The sequence below is a fragment of the Dendropsophus ebraccatus genome, chromosome 8, assembly GCF_027789765.1.
Source record: "Dendropsophus ebraccatus isolate aDenEbr1 chromosome 8, aDenEbr1.pat, whole genome shotgun sequence".
Classification (NCBI taxonomy): domain Eukaryota; kingdom Metazoa; phylum Chordata; class Amphibia; order Anura; family Hylidae; genus Dendropsophus; species Dendropsophus ebraccatus.
This window is the reverse complement of record NC_091461.1, coordinates 9,765,236-9,786,206: the sequence shown is the minus strand read 5'-3', so window position 1 is coordinate 9,786,206 and position 20,971 is coordinate 9,765,236.

Below are 20,971 nucleotides of genomic sequence, written 5' to 3'. Positions count from 1 at the left end.
AGAATCACAGAGTCTCTTTATCATAAATAAGCTTGGTTTTACTTGAAAAGTAATTGTGTGCAGCAAGTGATACAGCTTTACTTTGACAAGATAGGTTACACTTGATAGTTCCCTTGATAAAGCACTTGATAAGACACTTGATAGTACAACAACCAGGTCTGCAACAGGAATAGAGCGAGAAGTACAGTCGTGCCAACTGAGTTGTGTGCTGAGTGATACAACAAAGCAGAGTAGTAGAGAGAAGGATGTCGTGAGAGTCTCAACCCAAGTAGTACTGTGCCCTGCCGGGATGTTGGAGGATGAGGTAGAGAAATACTTAGAAGAAGAATATTTGTGCGCATGTATTGACTTGTTAGTCTTCACACCACCTTATGCCAACTAGATTTGGGGGACCCTTCCTAGAGGGTGACACAAGGCCCAGACCTTGTTACCTGGGATGAGAGGAATGCTGAGGGTTTCCTGCTGACAACCGTGCTGCGAAAAAGAGTTCCTAGGCATTAGCAACTTTGCTCTATCTGGATCAGTTCCTAGCTTACTGCTGTCTGTAGATACTGTCCTGCTCTGTGACTCTCCTAGTCTGCGGCATGGGTTGAGGTTGTCTCTGACTTGTCTTCTCTTGTGAAGGTTTAGCACTGCATAGTGTTGTGTAGCGTTACTGAGAAGGAACAGTGAGCTGTGTCTTCCTTCCTACCCATACGGGGTTCTGGCAGAGGGCCAGGGCCCAGAAATGACCACTGTATAGAGCTTTCTAGCTTGTGTCCTTCCTTTACAATATCCAACATGAAAGACCCACACACTTCCTCTACCCATGTAACTTCCTTCCTCAGCATTTCTCAAGTGCGCTGTGAGTGGGTGAAGAGTGCAATAGAAGAAGTTAAGAGAGAGGTGATAGGAGAGAAGAAGAACAGATTCCTGTTGGTTCACAGATCCATGTGACACACAAACAAACAATAACCCTTTACACACTTCAGCTGTGCAACATCTGAATACACATATCTAATACAGCGACATCTAGTGGAAAAACTTTACTACTACCTTCATCACCACTTAAACAAGAGTACAGACTTTTCTAAAGGGTGTTACCAATAGTAACACCCGTGGTAGGACACCCCAATTACTGAGTTACTGCCTCTCTATACCCCCTCCCTATACCATCTTCCTATACCTCTAAGTATATTGCCTCCCTTTACCATCTCCCTATACCGCTTCCCTTTACCATCTCCCTATACCCTTTCTCTATACCATCTCCCTATACCATCTCCCTATACCGCCTCCCTATACCGCCTCCCTATACCGCCTCCCTTTACCATCTCCCTATACCGCCTCCCTTTACCATCTCCCTATAGCCTTTCTCTATACTGTCTCCCTATACCTTCTCTCTATACCATCTCTCTGTACTTTCTCTCTATACCATCTCTCTGTACTTTCTCTCTATACCATCTCTCTATACCTTCTCTCTATACCCCCTCCCTATACCATCTTTTCATACCTTCTCTCTATACCGTCTCTCTATACTATCTCTCTATACCTTCTCTCTATACCCTCTCTCTATACCGTCTCCCTATACCTTCTCTCTATACCATCTCTCTATACCTTCTCTCTATACCCTCTCTCTATACCGCCTCCCTATACCATCTCTCTATACCGTCTCCCTATACCTTCTCTCTATACCATCTCTCTGTACTTTCTCTCTATACCCTCTCTCTATAGCATCTCCCTATACCATCTCTCTATATCGCCTCCCTATACCATCTCTCTATACCATCTCTCTATATCGCCTCCCTATACCATCTCCCTATACCATCTCTCTATACCGCCTCCTTATACCATCTCTCTATACCTTCTCTCTATATCGCCTCCCTATACCATCTCTCTATACCTTCTCTCTATATCGCCTCCCTATACCATCTCTGTATACCCTCTTCCCGTGCCATCTCCCTGTACGGTCTTCTCCCCGGCTCACGTTATGTAACATTCTGGCGCCCGTCCTTCCTCGCACGGTTATTAATCTCTTCCGCCTCTCGTCTCGGGATGTTTTCCAGCAGAATTATTAGAGCTTTAAGCCGTGAATTAGCGGCCGAGCTGATGTAATTATCACCTGTGTGGATCCGCAGCCGGTGTCTGTACCCTGCCGTCAGCTACGAGGACCAGAGACGCTGGATGAGGGATTAGCAGCAATAAGGAGAGGCTTCCATTGACTTTTTGGAGTCAGCGCTGAGTGTGTTCTGCACGGGGTGGGGGGAGGGGATGGGGTTAACTAATCACCAATGCAAATATTTAATAAATCGGTGTCCATGGCAACCGAATCAGAGAAGCGGAAACATTCAACTCATCGGAGAGGGAGGTTGTAGCTATTAGTTAACCCTACATGGCTATATATCACTGAGTGACAACCAATATAGGCTTTCCGAAACCCCTGACTGGTTGATCTGTAGTGATACAAGAATGGGCGATGCGTGATTGATAGTCTCTTAATGTTGGAATGTGAAATCCCCACCGATCAGCAGATGAAGCTTTGTGGCCCCTTCATTGTTTGTGCAGCCACAGCGCCATATACATCAGTGTGGCCATGCTTGGTACTGCAGCCCTATTCATTCTATTATATAGTGAGGTTCGCTCCGAACTGAGATTTGTTACGAACTTTGCTAAAAATTTGGTTTAGTACTGAACCAAACTTTTTGCAAGGTTGTGGACAAGTTTGGAAAGATGGCGGCCGTACACCCGGCCGCAGCCAGTGATTGGCTGAGCGAGCTGTCAGTCTTGTATTGAGATTTTGGCAGCTGCAGAGGACACTGGCGAAGAAGGACACCAGGGGAGCATGGACAGGTAAGTATAGAACTTTGTAAACCAGACTAAGGCCGGGTTCACACTGTGTTTATGCAATCCGTTTCTTTCATCCATTTTATGCAAATAACGGATGAAAAATAGATGAAAAAACACATTTGTGTGCGTCCGTTATAATCCATTTTTCTATTAACCTCCATTATAAAAAAAAAAACTGATAAAAACGCATTCTTTTTTTAGCGTACACAAAAACATGGTTGACCATGTTTTTGTGTGCACTAAAAAAAAAACGGATGCATTTTGATCCGTTTTTCATAATAGAAGTCAATGGAAAGACGAGTCATAACAGACGAACATAAATGTTTTTTCATCCATTTTTCATCCATTTTTCATCCGTTATTTGCATAAAATGGATGAAGAAATAACGGATTGCAGAAACACAGTGTGAACCCGGCCTAAAACAGTTAGACCCCTGCAATTGTTGCAGTTCATTTCAGATGAGCCCGAACTGAGGGCGGCTAATCCAGTATATATATATATATATATATATATATATATATATATATATATATATATTTATTTACAGTATAATATTGGCATAGCCCTGTGTTATATATATTAGTAGCATAGCCCAGTGGTATATATATTATTGGCATAGCCCTGTTTCATATATATATATATATATATATATATATATATATATATATATATTTATTTATTATTGGCATAGCCCTGTGTTAAATACAGTGGTACCTTGGTTTAAGAGTAACTTGGTTCAAGAGTATTTTGGTTTAAGAGCTCACCGTTTTTCAAAATTGTGACTTGGTGTAAGAGCATTGCTTTGGTTTAAGAGCTCCCTGTACTGGGTGGGAGGGGGAGTGGGGGAGGGGCATGGTCTGCATAGGGGGTCTACAGCCCTGTACTCTGACCCAGGAAGTCTCCCTCACCTTCCAAATCATAGCAGATTCACTTCAGGCTGGGGCTTGCATCAGAGGACAGGACTGTGGAGGTAATCTCTTCATAGTTGTAACCCCTCTCTCCCCGGACAGAGAGCGCTGCATGTATGTGCCCACATCTGCCCTGCCAGTCTGTCAGCCCTTGTGTTTCCCATCCTCTCCATTACTGTACAGTAACTTATAATATCACAGATTCTGCTGTTTCATTAGTTTTACATGTTTTGCAGAATAATTAATCATTATTTTTGGGGTGTGGAACCAATTGACTGCATATCAGTGATTTCTTATGGGAAAATTTGCTTTGGTTTAAGAGTGGATTTGGATTACAAGCACGGTCCCGGAACGAATTATGCTCGTAATCCAAGGCACCACTGTATATTATTGGCATAGCCCTGTGTTTTATATATAATATATATATATATATATATTATTGGCATAGCCCTGTGTTATATATAGATTATTGGCATATCCCACTGTTATATATATTATTGGCATAGCCCACTGTTATATATATTATTGGCATAGCCCACTGTTATATATATTATTGGCATAGCCCACTGTTATATATATTATTGGCATAGCCCTGTGTTATATATAGATTATTGGCATAGCCCTGTGTTATATATAGATTGTTGGCATAGCCCTGTGTTATATATATATATTATTGGCATAGCCCTGTGTTACATATATTATTGGCATAGCCCTGTGTTATATATATTATTAGCATAGCCCTGTGTTACTATAGATTATACATGCGCATTTCTTCTGCTTGTACAGTAATTTCATGGTAATGGTACATACAGGGAGCTGATAGCCCCGGGGGGACGCAGAATCTAATACAATACTCCCGTACAATACTTTACTTCTGTACACAGCCCACAGATCCACAATCTTTCTATCCGTCAATGTGGATTTGTTTGATATGTGACATGTTAATGGTGCAGGATTCTCTTGTCAGATATACAGCACTTTTCATAAGGGAGGGGGTGCAAAGTTAACCTTTCACGAAAACTAACTTTTGACATTAATGTTTAATCACTATTCTACGACTGTTTATGTATAATGATGCATGTATTACTATATCTGTTTGACTATATATATATATATGTATTCCTCAACTTTAATATAGATTAAAGGGGTACTGCAGCGGGGGGGGCACTTTTTGGCTGGGACCGGGGACGATGTGGCTGAGGGAAAAGACATCCACTCACCTCCCTGGTTCCAGCGGCAGGTCCCGCATAGTGGCGCACCGGTGCCCGATTCCCGGCCGCTTCCTGGTGTCTGACGTGGGCCCGAGACGTGACGTCTCAGGTCTGCTCAGCCAGTCTCGGGCCCACGTCAAACACCAGGAAGCGGCCGGGAACCGGGCACCGGAGCGCCGCGATGCGGGACCCGCCGCTGGAATCAGGGAGGTGAGTGGACGTCTTTTCCCTCAGCCACCTCGTCCCCGGTCCCAGCCAAAAAGTGCCCTCCCGCTGGAGTACCCCTTTAACTAACAAGTTGCCATAAACCTTAACCATGGTTTCTTAGAGGTTTCCTCCACATGGGGCTTTTCCTCTCCTTAGACTTTAAGGCTAGGTTCACACTATGTAACTGTGCGGCTGTATTTTTTATGCGGCTGTATATGTGCAGATGAAACTACGGCCGTGGGAAAAAATAGACATGCGGCTCAAAACATACGGTCATTTACTTGGAAATCTGGTTCAACTAAAAATAACAAATAAAATCTTAAGAAAGTGATGCAAACACCTCTGGATGCATCTGGGAAAGCAGGGAACACAGTTTACATGAATTGCTATTACCGGGGTTTGCGATCCTCTGCACTAATGCCGATGCCTCTCATGGTTAATCTATTAAAATAATAAAACACAATTTCGTTGTAATAAAGTCCCTTTCGTTGTTCAATAATTAAATTTAAACTAATCCACCTTTTGCAATTAAATATACTGTTAAAATAAATATATATATAAATAAATGTATATTTATATATATAATTATTTTTTGACAGTATATTTAATTGCACAATGATGAATTCGTTAGAATTAAATTATTGACCAACAAAACTGAATTTATTTCATCGAAAATGTGTTTTATTAATTAAATATTAATTAGTACAGGAAGCTCCATAAGCCGTTAATTCATATTGCCGGCAATAGAGCATTCTGTACTAATCATCACTTTACTTTAATGAAAACATCAAATGTTTCTTCTAATTATGTTATCACAATAGCATTATTAGAAGAAACATTTAGAATTATATGTGCGCTCAGCTGATTGGCTGATCGGCTGATCGCACATATAATGAGCCGGTCCGCAGCACAGTGACTTCATTGTGCTGCGGACCAGCGAAGAGGACACATCGGGGTGAGTATAGAGCTCTCCCCACCCCCTCCCCAGCACTGCACCCCTCCCAGCAAGGAAGGGGGGTCACTTAACCCCTTCCTTGCTGGGATGGGTGCAGTCTGACATCAGTCTGGCCCCCAACGGGTTAAGGGGGATGCAATACATCCTCCCTTAACCCCTTGGGGGCCAGACTGTAAGCAGCAATCTGTAAAGATGCTGCATACTGTAAGGTGCACAACACCGCTCACAATGATGGGTGTTGTGCTCCTGTTTGTGTGTTTTTTGTGTGTTTCTCCCTTTTTGTTTTTCAGATATCGGTATCCTGTGGATTACGTCGGATTTCGTGGACTACGTCGATGACCAGCGTTTTTTTATTTATTTTTTTAATAAAATGGTCAATGAGGGGTGTGGGGGTGTTTTTATTTGAATAAAAAATTTTTTTTACTTGTGTCTTGTCTTTATTTCTTTACTTTATAGACTTAGTAGTGGAAGCCGTCTAATAGACGGAATCCATTACTAAGTTGGGGCCTAGTGTTAGCCGGTATAAAATGGCTAACACTAACCCCCTATTATTACCCCAGTACCCAATGCCACCAGGGGTACTGGGAAGAGCCGGGTGCCAGTGGTCCCGGAGCGTTAAAATTGGCGCTCCTGGACCAGGCGGCAGCAGGCTGGTAAGATTTAGGCTGGGGAGGGCCTAAACCAATGGCTCTTCCCACCCTGGTGTTACCAGGCTTCTGTCGTTTGGTTTTTAACCCGGCTGGTTAGAAAAATAGGGGGGACCCTATGCGTTTTTTTTTATTATTATTTATTTATTTAAAAAAAAAACCCGCATAGGGTCCCCCCTATTTTTATAACCAGCCGGGTTAAAAACCAAACAACAGCAGCCTGGTAACACCAGGGTGGGAAGAGCCATTGGTTTAGGCCCTCCCCAGCCTAAATCTTACCAGCCTGCTGCCGCCCGGTCCAGGAGCGCCAATTTTGACGCTCCGGGACCACTGGCACCCGGCTCTTCCCAGTACCCCTGGTGGCATTGGGTACTGGGGTAATAATGGGGGGTTAGTGTTAGCCATTTTATACCGGCTAACACTAGGCCCCAACTTAGTAATGGATTCCGTCTATTAGGGTATATTCACACGGGCGGGCTCGCAGCGAGATTCTGGCTGCGAGCCCGGCAGGTCCTGGCAGTTCCCATACACTACATACTTGCTGCGGTCTAAACGACCGCAGCGAGTATGTAATTATACCACCCTTAACCCCTTCTGCTCCTGCCCGGCTCCCCCGCTGTAAGCATACTTTACCTGTCCTTGCTGCACGGGTCCGGCGTCCTGCTCTCCCGTCCGGCCAATTAGTGTGTTGCCCAGCTACAGCCACTGATTGGCCGGACGGGAGAGCAGGACAGCTGGGGATCTTGGTCAACCCCAAGTCAAGTATATTACATTGCTAGGGATTTAGGAGGAATACACCTCGAAGAAGAAGACATGAGAATTTAGTCAGGTTGAGGTGCCTAGGAGGTCCAGAAGATCTTCCTTCTTTCTGTATTACAGACAGAGGTCTATTGTCCATTTGGGGTATGAGGCGGCACATGGGCTCATAAGCAGGAGCAGTTTCGTATTACTGTTTGATTATTAAAGGGGTTGTAGGATTAACTAGCTAATCATGGCTGCTTTCTTCCTCAAACAGCGCCACCATTGTCTACAGGTTATTGCTGGTATTGCACCTCAGTTCCATTCACCTCCATGATGCAGTAGTACATACAGCCTCAGTGTAGTTGTAGTCCCCCACCCCCTGAACCCATAGCTCACTGGAAAAAAAAACTCTGAATAAATACTTGAAATCAGACTGGGCTAACGCAGATTAATGGCCGCCTCTACTTTCTTCTTAATTAACTTCACCTAAAAACAAGATCTAATCCGCCGCGCACAGGAAACTGGAACGTTTACGGCTTTGTTAACCATCGCCAAAAATATTAGGCGGTGAAATTCCGGGGGGGAATCTCGTAGGTCGCGGTCAGGTGACTCCCGAGAATGATGATTTTGCAGTTATAATGAGCGAAACAAATGGAGGGAATGCTAATGAGAGGAGCGGACAATAGGGCAACAACGCTAATGGACTCGGTAACGTCCGTGCATTCGCTGCCGGATTCACAGATTCAGATTTCTCCAGCTTAATGTTACTGAATTACGTCTGCAATAAAGTCGCCATGAAGTTTTTGGCCGGCTCATTCCTGCTCAGCTCATTAGAGCCCGTCGGGAGGTGGTCGGGGAGGGGGGGAGCTGGCGCACAGTTTACAGACTTTAGATTTGTGCAGAAGTTTGACTAATGAATCATCTGCAATTAGGAAAAGTTACATTGCAGCAAAGTGTGAAACAAAAGGCGACACAAATATTGACTCAGCGATCGGGGCGGTAATTGAATTAATGTAAGAGGAGTCGATTCCTGTTTCATTGTGCAGTTTTGTTGTGTCTGGAATAATAAAGAGAGTTTCCTGAGGAAAATGTCCTTAATATGTGATTGTGGGAAAGCTAAGTGGCAATCAATATGGCCGCAATTACAGCCTCCACAATAGGCGTCCCCCATCTGCAGTCATACACTCTCTACACTCATAACATAACATAACAACAGAGATCTCACACTCTGACCGTCCACCATACTTTACACTGCAGCTCGGCTCCATTAATGCTGAACTCTGATCAGTGGCTGTGGGGAACTGTGTGGTCATACAGTAACAGCTGCACAGTACTCTCCATCCCCTTCCTGCCCTCACCTGTATGCTCATAGAGAGAACTGTGTGGTTATACAGTTACAGCTGCACAGTACTCTCCATCCCCTCCCTGCACTCACCTGTATGCTCATAGAGAGAACTGTGTGGTTATAGTTACAGCTGCACAGTCCTCTCTATCTCCCCCCTGCACTCATCTCTATGATCATAGAGAGAATTGTGAGGTCATACAGTTACAGCTGCACATTCCTCTCTATCCCCTCCCTGCACTCATCTCTGTGATCATAGAGAGGACTGTGTGGTCATACAGTTACAGCTGCACACTCCTCTCTATCCCCTCCCTGCAATCATCTCTATGATCATAGAGAGAACTGTGTGGTCATACAGTTACAGCTGCACACTCCTCTCTATCCCCTCCCTGCATTCACCTCTATGATCATAGAGAGAGCTATGTGGTCATACAGTTACAGCTGCACAGTCCTCTCTATCCCCTCCTTGCACTCACCTCTATGATCATACAGAGAACTGTGTGGTCATACAGTTACAGCTGCACAGTCCTCTCTATCCCCTCCCTGCACAACTGGAGTTGGTAAATCCTTGCTACTATGTATGAACCCGCTGAGGGATTGTTACCATTGTATCTAGTTAATAAAGTTTACAAAAATTGGATTGTAAGTTTTCACCATAGTCTGATGTTTTCAGATGGATGTGATCAAGATTCATAAATTGTGAGTTAGGTCTCAGTCTGAGTGTTCATAGTTTATTGATCCAGGAGGGAGACGCTTATAGCGCACATCTGTCCGTAATGTTCTCATAGCTCGGCCATCTCATCTCTCCCAGGACCGCAGTCTGCACACTTATGGTTTTCAGTCTGCGGCCGGATCTGAGGCTGGAGTGCGGCCGGCACAATGTGATGTCTCTGTTATGTCGCTGCAGGACACACACAGGGATTCACCGGAGGTAACCTAAATATTTCATAAAGCACATAGCACAAGTACAAAGGCATAATACAGAATGTTATCGACCCTGGATCCAGATACGAGGACAAAAGTAATCCGGGCGGAGAGAGAGAGAGAGGAGGATAATAACCCTGGAAAAGAGCAAGACAGAAATAATAAAGAACTTCTTACTATTTTATTATTATTATTATTATTTTTATTATTATTATTATTGTTGTTGTTGTTATTTATCTATTTATTCTTAGTTTTTTTTTTATTTATTATGTTTGTTAACCAGTAATTTATAATATTGTCTGTCATTTTGAGGGCAATGCTGTTCCTCCTGACAGATCTTACAGATTTAGCATTTTTGGCAACAATGTAAATGTGAACAATGACTTATGTGACCTCTGACCTGTTTGACTACACTTCAGTGTCCCCAGCTCATCCTCCAGCCCATTCCCAATGCTTCCTCCCCTGTCATACTCTTAAAGCGACCCTGGGCCCACAATCTGCCCCCCCCCCCATCAGGTTCATCACTTTTGTTTTTTTTACCTTAAGGGATTGGCGCCACTGCAGGGATGAACCTTAGGTGTATTCCCAATCACTGCCCCTCTCTGTGCACTGGGGATGGGCCTGCCGACCCCCAATGTAACGAGCTCTCCTCTGTGACACGGCTCCATTGGCTCTAATGGAGCTACGTCACAGTGGTCAAGGGGTTTTGTCACAGTGGGGGCTGGTGGGTCCACCTACAGTGCACAGAGCAGGGCAGTGTTCAGGAATAGACCGGACGGTGGTTCAAAAAAATGACCGTGCAAGCCAGCATCCCTTGAATTAAAAAACCCAAAGCAATGTACCTGATAGTACATTCACTTTAAGCCTGTGCCCTTGCCAGGACCATGATGTCAGCATCACATAGTGATGTCACCACCTGTACTGGGGGGATAACTGCACGGGCTGGAGGAGGCGTCGGCTGTCCTGTTTAAAGGAGAAGTCCGGCCATTAGCAAAATCTCACAGCTGGTTGGGGTAGGGGGTGGATAACAATCAGTGATGACTTACTCCTCCTGGGGGAGAATGCCTGTCCCGGCTGATGAACAGCCCACTCAGCCCAAATCAGTGACTGCAGCGACGAGTGCCGTATGTACAGTGTGTGGGTGCCGTATGTACAGTGTGTGGGTGCCGTATGTACAGTGTGTGGGTGCCATATGTACAATGGGTGAGTGCTGATATACAATGTGTGAGTGCCGTATGTACAGTGTGTGGGTGCCGTATGTACAGTGTGTGGGTGCCGTATATACAATGTGTGAGTGCCGTAAATACAATGTGTGGGTGCCGTATGTACAATGTGTGGGTGCCGTATATACAATGTGTGAGTGCCGTATGTACAGTGTGTGGGTGCCGTATGTACAATGTGTGGGTGCCGTATGTACAATGTGTGGGTTCCGTATGTACAATGTGTGAGTGCCGTATGTACAATGTGTGAGTGCCGTATGTACAGTGTGTGAGTGCCGTAAATACAATGTGTGGGTGCCGTATATACAATGTGTGGGTGCCGTATGTACAATGTGTGAGTGCCATATGTACAATGGGTGAGTGCCGTATGTACAGTGTGTGGGTGCGGTATGTACAATGTGTGGGTGCCGTATATACAATGTGTGAGTGCCATATGTACAATGTGTGGGTGCCGTATGTACAGTGTGTGGGTGCTGTATATACAATATGTGGGTGCCGTATATACAATGTGTGGGTGCCGTATGTACAATGTGTGAGTGCCATATGTACAATGGGTGAGTGCCGTATGTACAGTGTGTGGGTGCCGTATGTACAATGTGTGGGTGCCGTATGTACAGTGTGTGGGTGCCGTATATACAATGTGTGGGTGCCGTATATACAATGTGTGAGTGCCGTAAATACAATGTGTGGGTGCCGTATGTACAGTGTGTGGGTGCCGTATGTATAATGTGTGGGTGCCGTATGTACAATGTGTGGGTGCCGTATGTACAATGTGTGGGTGCCGTATGTACAGTGTGTGGGTGCCGTATGTACAGTGTGTGAGTGCCGTAAATACAATGTGTGGGTGCCGTATGTACAATGTGTGGGTGCCGTATGTACAATGTGTGAGTGCCGTATATACAATGTGTGGGTGCCGTATATACAATGTGTGGGTGCCGTATGTACAGTGTGTGGGTGCCGTATGTATAATGTGTGGGTGCCGTATGTACAATGTGTGGGTGCCGTATGTACAATGTGTGGGTGCCGTATAAACAATGTGTGGGTGCCGTATAAACAATGTGTGAGTGCCGTATATACAATGTATGAGTGCCGTATATACAATGTGTAAGTGTCGTATGTACAATGTGTGGGTGCCGTATGTACAATGTGTGGGTGCCGTATAAACAATGTGTGAGTGCCGTATATACAATGTGTGGGTGCCGTATATACAATGTGTGAGTGCCGTATATACAATGTATGAGTGCCGTATATACAATGTATGAGTGCCGTATATACAATGTGTGAGTGCCGTATGTACAATGTGTGGGTGCCGAATATACAATGTGTGAGTGCCGTATGTACAATGTGTGGGTGCCGTATGTCTCGGAGTTTTCTTTGTGCACATATTGTATACGTACTATATGGACATTCTACAAGCACTATACAGCATGTATTTTTATGTATACTAGATGATTGCTATGCAGTAAATGCTGTATACATACTGTATATATGTACTGTTTGGGTCATATACATGTAGTGCATAGGTGCCATATACACCCACTGCCTTTGTATACTGAGTGGACACAATAGTCACATAGAGGTTTGTGATTTCTTTTTGCCCTTCTGCTCCTTTATAGATGACCTGTGATTCCTTTTTCTCTTCTATTAAACAATTTAACCTCCTCCCCCATTTTACTCCTATACAAAGACGCGGCGGCTGTCCCCGTAACACTGCGAGATAGCTGCAAATCTCATCATTACATGAGTCGCAGTTGTTCACGAGTACAAATATCCTCACGAATCCTCATGAATATAAACTATTATTTGAATTGACAAAACTGCAAATCCATTACCGGGGATGAGACCCCCCCATCCCGTGCCGCACAGCCGGAGGACTCCGCTTCCCATTGTGCCACATTGTAGGATTTCTCTCCCCATTATATCATTTTACAATTGTAGATAGATATAAATCACAAGTGCTGAGCCCAGAGGTGCTCAGCGACGGCGGCGAATGCACGGAGACGGCGACAAATAAAATCATGAGAAAGTGGAATAATATACCGGGTGAAAATAGTCAGAGAATTATACCGGGTGAATGCAGTCAGTGAATGAAACATGAGGAAACTCACATTTATCAGCAAAATCAACAATAGAGCAGGAAAAGCAAAAAGAAAAACGCAATTTCAATTTCTTTTATCCATCAAGAAGAAGGAGATGCGGCCTCACACGGACGACACGTTACCCAGAAAGTTACCTCCTCAAAACTTCTCACAAGTTCTATAAAGTCAATGACAATAAGTTCTGGAGTCGTAAAAATGATAAAAAGTTCCGCTAACTTGTATCTTTACTCTACAAACCTATAGAGATGGAACAACAGCACTGAGGGTACGTTCACACCAGGGCCGGACTGGCTATCTGGCAGTTCTGGCAAATCCAAGGTGGGCCTGTGCCCTCTGTGGGCCACTCTTCTCCAAACCAGTGAAACAAGTATTTTTCTTCTATTTTATACAAATCAGGTCAAAAACTATGCAGACCTATGCAGCGAGAAGATGTTATGGTGTCATGTAAAGTTCTCGAGCACAAGCTAGAGCTCAGCAGAGCCAGTCAGCAACTTACAGCTTAAAGGGCTTACAAAAACATGGCCACTTTTCCCTCCTCTCTTCTCTCCAGGTCAGGTGTTGTTTGCAAATAAGCTCCATTTACTTCAATGGAACTGAGTTTGAAACCCCGCCCAATCCGGAGACAAAAGAGAGGGGGAAAAGTGGCCATGTTTTTGTAGCCCTGGATAACCCCTTTAAGGACCTTTGTATGAGACAGAGGATGAAGGTAATGGAGATTCTGAAAGGAAGCTTAGCTAAAGGAAAAGAGGGTCACAGAGACAAGTGGGGGGTGCTGAGCAGGGGTCTAAAAAAGAGGGCCACAGACAGTCGTCTACATAGGAGAGCAGGAACCATGAGCACGAATCAAGGACCTTGGAGTCTAATCAGTCTAATGTCTACATTCTAAGCTTACATTCTCGATCACCATTCTAAGCTTACATTCTAGATCACCATTCTAAGCTTACATTCTAGATCACCATTCTAAGCTTACATTCTAGATCACCATTCTAAGCTTACATTCTAGATCACCATTCTAAGCTTACATTCTAGATCACTATTCTAAGCTTACATTCTAGATCACCATTCTAAGCTTACATTCTAGATCACCATTCTAAGCTTACATTCTAGATCACCATTCTAAGCTTACATTCTAGATCACCATTCTAAGCTTACATTCTAGGTATACATTTTAAGCCTATATTCTATGTTAAGGGGACAAACACACACACCGTATACGCAGCAGATTTGAAGCAGATTTGGTGGTGCAGATTTGATGCTGTGTTCAGTTATTTAGATCTAATCTGCTGCGTATTTGCTGCGTATCGCAGCAGTAATTAAGCTGCGTATACGGTGTGGGTTTGTACCCTGATGGTGCGTTCACACCTACAGGATCTGCAGCTGATTTTCTGCAGCAGATTTCAGTTAAATAACTGAACACAGCATCAAATTTGATGCTGTGTTCAGTTATTTAACTGAAATCTGCTGCAGAAAATCAGCTGCAGATCCTGTAGGTGTGAACGCACCCTAAGGGTATGTTCACACTGAGTAAATGTGGCGGAATCCCACCCGCCTCAGTGTGACACTGATTCCCTATGGGAGGGCTCGCGCGCCTCCACTCCCGACACTCTCCACGCAAAGAATTGACGTGTCAATTCTTTGAGCGGAGATCGACGCACGCGGAGATGCACGGGCCCTCCCATAGAGAATCAGTGTCACACTGAGGCGGATGGGATTCCACCACATTTGCTTAGTGTGAACATACCCTTACAATCTAAGCCTACATTCTATGTCAGAATGTTGATATAGAATGTAGGTTCAGAATGTTATATCCAGATTATGTATGTTGTTCTAGAAGCATGACATAACATTCAAAATTATTAAAATATTAAAAAATATTTTAATTTCAAGCAGAGGCCGCACGGTGGACTCTGCTTGAAGTTCTGCCTGTTCTATTGAATTTTCAAAGCTGAATTCGCCATCCGCCCGAGGAATTGACATGGAACATGTAATTTATGGTGATTAGTAAATTTCATATTTTTAGCTGTATCCTTCTGGGTTTGGTCACAAAGGATATAATAGAAAACATGTGGCTCCTATTGAAGCCGTAGTGATCAGATAGGATCAGGTGGAGGGATCAGACACATCTGTACTCTTTACTCCCTGTGATACTAAAATGAATAAAATATTTCCCAATATAAATGGCTCCTCTTTGTAATTCTACACTACTTGTTGTTCAGTTACTTGTCCACTAGGGGCCGTGTGCAAAATATTACAATTTATATGTTATATTTCTTCATTATTACACTGTACCCCTGTATAGCTGCACATATATATATATATATATATATATATCCAAGGAGGGAATGCCCCTTTAAGAAGGACAGTATTTTGATCTATAAAGCTGAGATGTGACTCCCTTGTTTGTCTTGAATAGAACTATATCAGGTTTTGTAGCTGAGAAGCAGGTTACATTGTACTGTAAACTAGCGGGTAGATTGCAGGAGTCACTAATAAGAGGTTGTCGGACCGCAGGAGTCGATAGATCACGGAATACTAAGCAGCAGATGTGATATCAAACTCAGAAATAAAGGAACATACAATAGAATTCCTCGGTGTAGGTATGATGGCTGCCAGAGGGAGAACCGCTATTCTTTACACTGACAGATGAATTAAGAGAACTGCAAAAAGTCCATAATAAGAACAACACAATGACTTCTTTTTTTGCTTTTTTATTTTATTTATTAATTTAATTTAGCTTTTTATAGATCCCCTTTAAGTGTCCGGTCATCTTCTCCCATCTTGTAGCAATGACATGGTACACTCTGTTTGATCAAATAGTTTGCTAGGATCCTCACTTTTCTAAAAAAAAAATATATAATTTAATTTTTAATGTCTACAGAGTGGGTGTTTACCGTGTGTGCACTGGGAGGAGTATATACGGTAAGCAGGGGCGGATTAACTTTACCATAGGCCCCGGGCTGTTCACCAAGCCTGGACCCCCACCCCCACCCCACTGTAACTATGGCAGCACTAACCTGGTGTTCATAGTACAGGACAGATGATGTCATGATGTCCTGATTTGTGCAAAATTGCCATTAAAAAAACAGTGATTTTTTGCAAATCATGGTGGAAGTGTAGCCAGGAGACAGTACACCATTGAAAGTATAAGTCTTTTTGGGAGGTCATGGGCCCCCCAGGAGCTCAGGGCCCCGGGCTGCCGCCCAAAACACCCCTATTATAATCCACTACTGACGGTAAACCCTTACACCTGTGAGTTGCTGTTGCACTTTTTGTTTTTTGTCTGTACTTAAGCCACAAGCAGCGTGCAACCTGCAGTGTGAACAGAGTCATAGTTGTGCTGCCAAAATTTCCCTTTTTTTTGTAGCAATGACACGCATGCAGCAGTGACACCTTGCAGACATGGACATAGAGCATTATTGTGGATAAAACATTCTTGAGTTCTCCTCATCTGTTTAGTTTTTTCTGGTATATATCTCGAAGTACTTAGGAAAGGTGGGTAATAACTAGAGATGAGTGAACTGGGTTCGGGTTCGAGTCGATCCGAACCCGAACATTCGGTATTTGATTAGCTGGGGCTGCTGAACTTGGATAAAGCTGTAAGGTTGTCTGGAAAACATGGATACAGCCAATGACTATATCCATGTTTTCCACATAGCCTTAGGGCTTTATCCAACTTCAGCAGCCGCCGCTAATCAAATGCCGAACGTTCGGGTTCGGATCGACTCCAGCATGCTCCAGGTTTGCTCATCTCTAGTAATAACCAATATATCACCCTCTACAGCTCCTGTAAGGGTCCTCACAGACTCCTGTATGTTTGTTAGTCCTTGTCTTTACTGTGCATAGAGTTTACACTGTGACATTGGTTACCACCACTAGATGTCGCTGCAATCCAGAAAGGGAAAAAAACACAGTGGGAGGTTATATAAGGGAGGTGGCAGAAGGAAGTGGGTCAGTGTGTGGCTGGAACCACATGTGAGAGGAATGGCGGGTTTCCAAAAAAAATGGGCCAGAAAAAGACAAATGAGCAATGGAGAAGTGGCCTAAGATGGTAAGGTACAGGAGACTAACAAGGTACAGGAGGTAAGGTACAGGAGACCAACAACCCACTGCAGCCAGCTTTGTATCAGACAGGATCATGAGCTATATTAGTTGGGGCTGTGAGAGGACTTTAGCTTTGGGACAGGATCACATGAATTCCTTGTACATTGGGGCACTGGTGGACTGGACATTATACGAGTGCAATGTAACAGCTGCTGAGTTTATCTTCAGGATTTATAACAGGGACCCAGAAGTCCGGATTAGCCAACGTGGCATAGGAGAAGACTAGAATATAATTATGTGACCACTCCATAGGCTAGGACCATGCTGTGCGAGGCACTTGGCACATTTACACACTCACGACCAGGGGTGGTTGGGACTAATTCTATAGAATGTAGTGATGGCCTTCACATAGACCCATGGAGGCGCCTGGCAGATTAGTATCGAGTAGCTGATGCACCCCTATGAGGAAGTCAGCTGGTGTCAGAAAGGTATAGAGATTTGTAATTTACTTCTATGTAAAAATGTCTTCCAGTACTTGTTAGCTGCTGTATGTCCTGTAGGAAGTTGTGTATTCTTTCCAGTCTGACACAGTGCTCTCTGCTGCCACCTTTGTCCATGTCAGGAACTGTCATAGAGCTGTCAATGAGAGGCAGGGCATCAGCTCTCCTTACTTCTTCTTAGATTTGTGGTATCCCACCACGGGTGTTATTAGTTATACACCCCTCGCAAAAGTCTGTACTTCAAGTAAACGTGGTAATGAAGTAGTACCTAAGTTTTATTACAAGATGTTGCTGTTATCTATATATGCACTTATGTATTGCACAACTGTAGTGAACAAGTGGTTATTGTATGTTATAATCTGTGCATCAATGAGAGCTGTTCTTTCCTTTCACCTTTCCTTTCTCTATCCTCGTTTCTCTTTATACTTTCTTTTTCACCACTCACAGGGGACATTACATCTCCTGTAGGAAGTTGTCACATGGGGGAGAGGAAGTGCACGCCTACACTTAGTGAGTCTTACCCAAGTCTTGCTGGAGAGAGGACACAAGACAAGGCAGTCCATGCTGTAGTCCAGCTAGGCCCCGGCTTTGCCAGATCCCTCCTCCAGTCCAGTGTAGTCTAGTCTAGTGTGTGGTAGTGGATAGATGCACATGGGAGATACAGAGATTTTTTCTTCAAAAGCTACTAAGGAGAGGACAAGTCAGAGAACACCCCAACCCACATCGTGAACATTTCTAAAAGAGCAGGACAGTATCCTGAAACAAGAGGAACTGTTAAGGATAGAGCAAAGTTGCTAGAAGCCTACGTTCTCTATCTCGCAGCGCAGGTGTAACCAGGTAAACTTAGCCACATTGCTCAAATCAGGTAACAAGGTCTGGGGCTTGTGTCACCCTAATAGGACGGGTCACCCGACACTGTAGGGCAACAGGTGGTATCACGACAGCAAAGGTCTAAACACGGGCACAAGTATCTTTCTACTTTCAAGTATTCTTCAGCTCGCCACTTTAAACTGAAAGCAGGTGGGCCTCCATACCTGTGTGCCCACCTGGCACTGGCGTCACGATAGTACAACCACTGGCGGAGCTATACTCTGACCAACCACCATAGAAGTGGCATTGCACGGTACCATCTAGAAAGTGACCGGTCGAGCACACACCACAGATTGATCTCTCACGTATAGCGTATTTTGCTGCCATAAACGTGAATGATTGTAAAGCCCCGTTAATGCAGTGAGTCTGAGAGCGGAGTGACCCCTGTACACTGATCTCTTGGGCTATAACAAGTGATGTTACCCCCAGCTCTCACCCCGGCTCCCCTTACATTTAGTGTCTCGTACTTTCAACCCCCCGTACTAAGTTTTATTATTTCCGTTCAATGACCTTAAGTGTCGGACTGACCTCTGACCCCTTTACTGTAAGACGGCTCCCAAGGGACAGAGCTTTTCTTATGATCCCAAAGATGTGAACTTTCACTGGAAAATGAAGAACAATGTGACCGTAAAGCAGATGAGAGCCGGAGCTGAACACCCGGGGAAACCCAGCACATCCTCCATGTGATCGCTGTGAGAGTCCAAATATAATAAGAGATCAACCGGGAGACAAAGCGGAAAGTGACTGAATGTATAACAGCTGGTCCGTCTGTCATCTGGCCGACATCTTGTGGCTTTACAGCTTGTGAGACACTACAAGAGTTTGCTGCCCAGACATACTTGGTCCATCGATTCTGCAGCCATTCCCACCCTCTATAACAGCCCATATTCTGACTCCCAGAAGAGAAAAGATAGAGGGCGCTATAGGGACAAATACTGCAAACCTGCTGAGAATTTCCCAGCAAAATAATATGGCCATATCCAGCCCAAATAATACCACTACATAGTGGCAAGATAATAATATCATATCCACCTCACATAATACCACCATATAATGCCAATATAATACTGTCATATACACCTCACATAATACCACCATATAGTGCCAATATAATACTGTCCTATACACCTCACATAATACCACCATATAGTGCCTATATAATACTGTCATATATACCTAACATAATATGACCATATAGTGCCAATATAACACTGTCATATATATAGCCCACATAATACCACCATATAGTGCCAATATAACACTGTCATATATATAGCCCACATAATACCACCATACAGTACCAATATAATACTGACATATATACCTCACATAATACCACCATATAGTGCCAATATAATACTGTCATATATATAGCCCACATAATACCACTATATAGTGCCAATATAATACTGTCCTATACACCTCACATAATACCACCATATAATGCCAATATAATACTGTCATATATATAGCCCACATAATACCACTATACAGTACCAATATAATACTTTCATATACACCTCATATAACAGTGCCAAGATAATAGAACTATGTACAACCCACATAATACTAACATATAGTGCCAAGCTAACACTACTACATACCGCCCACAAAACACCACCATACAGTATCAATATACTACTATTATATAAACTTCACATAATACCACCATATAATGCCAGGATAATAGAACTATGTACAACCCACATAATGCTAACATATAGTGCCAAGATAATACTGTCATATCTATATCCAATATATATCCTACATAATACCACCATACAGTACCAATATAATACTGTCATATACACCTCACATAATGCTAACATATAGTGTCAAGCTAACACTACTACATACAGTCCACAAAACACCACCATACAGTACAATATACTACTATCATATACACTTCACATACTACCACCATATAGTGCAAGGATAATAGAACTATGTACAACCCACATAAGGCTAACATATAGCGCCTAGGCAATACTGTCATATATAGCCCACATAATACCACCATACAGTACCAATATAATACTGCCCATATATAGACTACATAATACTACAATATAGTGCCAATATAACACTACTACATATATCCCACAAAATACCACCATACAGTACAAATATAATACTGCCATCTATAGCTCACATAATACCAACATATAGTGCCACGATAACACTGCTATGTACAGACCACATAATACCACCACATAGTGCCAAGATTATACTGCCATATAACACGTAATATATTCATATTGTGTCAATAAACGTTGCCATGGGATTTTTCTTGCCTTAAGGGGGAAGTGTCTTTACCCGACCAGTGACTGAGACTCTGATGTCTTCATTTCTATGGCAGGTCGGGGTGGAAGGAGTTAACAGCTCGGGGACACGTTGTCCCAATATCGGCCACGGCTGCGCCGCTTCTCCTTATTACAAACAGATACGTCTGATGACCGCAGGCTCGGACTTCTGTTACTTTC